The sequence below is a fragment of the Chiloscyllium plagiosum genome, chromosome 1 (genome assembly GCF_004010195.1).
Source record: "Chiloscyllium plagiosum isolate BGI_BamShark_2017 chromosome 1, ASM401019v2, whole genome shotgun sequence".
Classification (NCBI taxonomy): domain Eukaryota; kingdom Metazoa; phylum Chordata; class Chondrichthyes; order Orectolobiformes; family Hemiscylliidae; genus Chiloscyllium; species Chiloscyllium plagiosum.
Genome location: NC_057710.1, coordinates 61250159 through 61253853, shown reverse-complemented (window position 1 = coordinate 61253853; position 3695 = coordinate 61250159). Strand labels below are relative to the sequence as shown.

At 43.2% G+C, this 3695-nt stretch overlaps 1 protein-coding gene across 3 annotated transcripts in view; it reads left to right on the top strand.

The window, feature by feature from the left end:
* The first annotated feature begins 697 nt into the window (after window positions 1–697).
* The window catches only part of LOC122548935 (protein FAM214B), a 152330-nt gene continuing 149332 nt past the window's right edge, over window positions 698–3695 (top strand). Inside the window, exon 1 of one of the 3 annotated variants that reach the window (XM_043687939.1) lies at window positions 698–826. The gene's annotated coding sequence lies outside the window, so the exon portion shown is untranslated. Of the gene's footprint in view, window positions 827–958; window positions 1085–3695 lie in introns of those variants that run through there. The other 2 variants (XM_043687921.1, XM_043687929.1) reach the window with 2 other exon arrangements.

Here is a 3695-nt window from a genome sequence, read left to right as displayed (position 1 = left end):
GTTAGGTGCATTAGTCAAGGGTAAATATAGGGTAGGGGGAATGGATCTGGGCGGGTTACTCTTTGGAGGGTCGGTGCGGACTGGTTGGTCCGAAGGGCCTGTTTCCACATTGTAGGGATTCTAGTCTATGAATATTTATTCTGCAATTAATTCTTTTTCAAAAAAGCTATCCCGTTATTAGCTCATTGGCTGCCCAGTTTCCACCCTCACTGTATTAACTACATTTCAAAAGTATTAAATAGGCATTAAAGCACCGATGCCCACTGTTTGCGAAAGGTGTTACTGAAATGTAAGTTATTCTTTCTCATGGACGAGGGGAGTAACACGACATAGCTGCTCCAACTCACCCATTCACCTCCTTTCCTGCACCTGCGCCGCCCCGTCACAGAGGGGAAGGTGTCAAGGAATAGTCAGGGCTGCTCCAATGGGGGCACGGAGTCAGGGGGTGAATAAGTTGTCAATTCTCACCCACCTCCCAGCTGGTTGGTTGCCCATGGAGTCGGATCTTCAATGGCTCCTCCCAGTTCCCTGAGTCCGAGCACGTGCAGTGGGTCCCGCTGGTCTGTGACGTACAGTGATTGACGTCCACCTCAGCCAATGACTGGTGTAACTCTCGCCTCATTCCTCGGCATGGACATGCAGATAAGGGTGTCAGTGTCCAATGGCCATCAGCCTGAGGGGAGAGGGCGGGGCGGGCGGTGAGCGGAGCTGGTCGCCTGACAACAGGCCGGAAGGAATGTATGTGTACGGAAGGCAGTGCGGGTCAAGCAGCGTTCTCAGTTGGGTCTTACTAAATCGAAGTGGAAGAGAGTGTTGGGGTTGTGAGGTAAGGCGGCTTAGAGGGTCGTGAGGTTAGTGTTTGTGCCGGGCGGCGGAGAGAGGCAGACAGGGCGGGGATGTTGGTCTGTTTTGTGTCCCACCCCCACCCCCGCCCCTTGAACCGACTGTTGGTGGTTAGTTTCAGGAAAGAGTTAAACTCCCGACTTGCCGCAACAGATCAGCTGTGAGCACTGCCTGTTCCTGCTCGGTGAAGGGATGAACCGTGGGGCTTTTTGTCTGTCAGCTCGTCGCTTCTGTCCTGAAGGTATTCACTGGACTGACGGGCATCGCCTGCTCGGTTTGTCGGGAGGGAGGGAGGGAGGGGGGAAATGTATCCCGTCTTTTGTGTTAATTTGTGGCCATCGGAAAAAACTTGCAGGTTTCTAGTTTAGATTTCGGCGATTAATCACCTTTTTTTTTCTTCGTGATTCATGGGGTTTTTTTTTGTGTGAGGTGGTGGTTGGAGGAAAAGGGTCTTCAGGAATTTACACGGACATTTCTAACCCACTGACAGAGGAATATCAATGCAAAAGGCGTTTAATCTGGGAATGTGAAGGGTGGTTCGTATCAGTGACGGTTTTAATCTGTCAACTTGTTTGTCAGTCGATGCATTAATAATAAGGAGAAAGAGTGACTCCGGAGAACTTGTTAAATGAGCTTTTTGGTCAGACAGTTGCAAATACGCCTGTTATTTTGAATCCATCCTGTGGATTGTTCTGTTTTTTTATTATCTGGAAAGAGGTTAGGTCCCCATGATGACCCGAGGAGTGCCCTTATAAAGGGTTTTTGAAAAGTATGGGTATCTATTGGTTAACCCACTGACTTCTGAGTTTTAGTTTATTGGGCCTACTCTCCAAGGCACGCTTGCATTTTCAGCACCAAATCACTGAAATAACATAACATGCAACGGAATTAAGTGCGTAAATACTTCCAAAAGTTTTTAAAAAAACATGTTTTAAAGACAATGTTTGACACAGCAGTTATCTAGAGATTGAAACCATGTTCATGTTTCAGTTCTGTGATCTTTTGTCAGAACATTCATATTTTTATTTTAATAAACTGATTTGTATATTTTCACATCATAAAATAGCCTCACTGAAGTTAATTTCTGAATCCAGTGGTAGTAGGAAATGCCATATTACTTTCAGAATTCTTTTTGTAAGTTTTTTCAGCCTTTATGATATTTGCTGAGGCGGTACTAAAATTCACTACTTTTTTAATTATCCTGACTGCCAAGGCAACTAAGTTTGTGTGGAAAGTCCACACCATTACTGTCTAGCAGATGTGAGAGACCATTCAACTAGATTTTGCACAAGTATAAATTTTTAGAGCATCTGAAAATTCATTCTTTGGTATTCTATAGATATAAATTCATGTCACAGAAGGCATACAATGCTGCATGAAGCCAGTACAAAGTCAAGAGTGTGATGCTGTAAAAGCACAGCAGGTCAGGCAGCATTCAAAGAGCAGGAGAATCCACACAGCCAATTTTGAAACATTTGAAGGGAAAGTCAGGTCGTGAACATATGCTGGACAGCTGTTTTCTTGAACTGCTGCAATCCACATTCTGTTAAGGAGGGAGTTCCAGCATTTTGAGCCAGGGACAGTGAAGGAACAGCTATATCTTTCCAAGTCAGGATGGTGAGTGGCTTCGAGGAAAATTTGAAGGTGTTGGTATGTATCTGCTGCAATTCACCTTCTAAATGGTGACGTAGAGTCATACTGCATGGAAACAGCCCCTTCAGCCCAACTTGTCTGCGCCAACCAGCGATCCTAATCTGACCTACATGAAAATAGTTCAAAATATTTTTCTCCCACCCCATCCTAAGGTTCCTAGCAAGATACAGCCATGATATGCTGGATTGAATTTACTTATCTTGGAAAATGTATCAGAAAACTGATATCATGCTTTCCTGCAATCGTCAAACTAACAGCAGCTTGACAAGTACGACAAAAGACTGCATTACCTTTAAAAGAAAAAAAACAGTTTTATAACATCAATCTAAACAAAGGAAGCAACAAGGTATAAGGGATGAGTTGGCTGTGAGACTGGGTAACTTCATTAAAAGGCATGACAGCGGATAGACAGTAGTTAGCCTTTAAAGAATTAATGCATACATTGCAACAATTTCTTTCAGATGGAAGACATCAAGAAAAGTGGTCCGACCACAGCTAACAAAACAAATTAAGGACAGTATTAGATCAAGAGGGGAAAAATAGAGGATGAAAGTAAACTTATTAGGAATATAAAAATGGACTGAAAGAGCTTGTGTAAGAGGGTTAAAAGAAGAATTAGTGCAGAATGAACCAGAAGAATTGATAATGGTGAACAAGGAAATGGCAGACAAAATAAACAAATTTAGTCTGATTTCACAGAAGATGCAGAATTTCCCAGAAAGGCTAAGGAAGTAATGGTCAATTGGAAAGGAGGAATTGAAGGAAATGAGTATTCTTTAAGAAAAGGCGAGAAAATATGAATGACTCTCAAAGCTGATAACTCACCAGATGCTGATGCCATATTACAAAGGAGGAAGTGTTGCATGTCTTGAAACGCATAAGTGGTTAAATCCCTAAGACCTGATCAGGTGAACCCTAGAACTCTGTTAGAAGCTAGGGAAGTGATTGCTGGACCTCTTGCTAAGATATTTGTATCATTGATAGTCACAGGTGAGGTTGGAGGTTGGCTAACATGGTGCCACTGTTTAAGAAAGGTGGTAAGGACAAGCCAGGGAACTATAGACTGGTGGTGGGCATGTTGATAGAGGGAATCCTGAGAGACAGGATGTACATGTATTTGGAAAGGCAAGGACTGATTATGGATAGTCAACATGGCTTTGTGCATGGGAAATCATGTCTCACAAACTTGATTGAGTTTT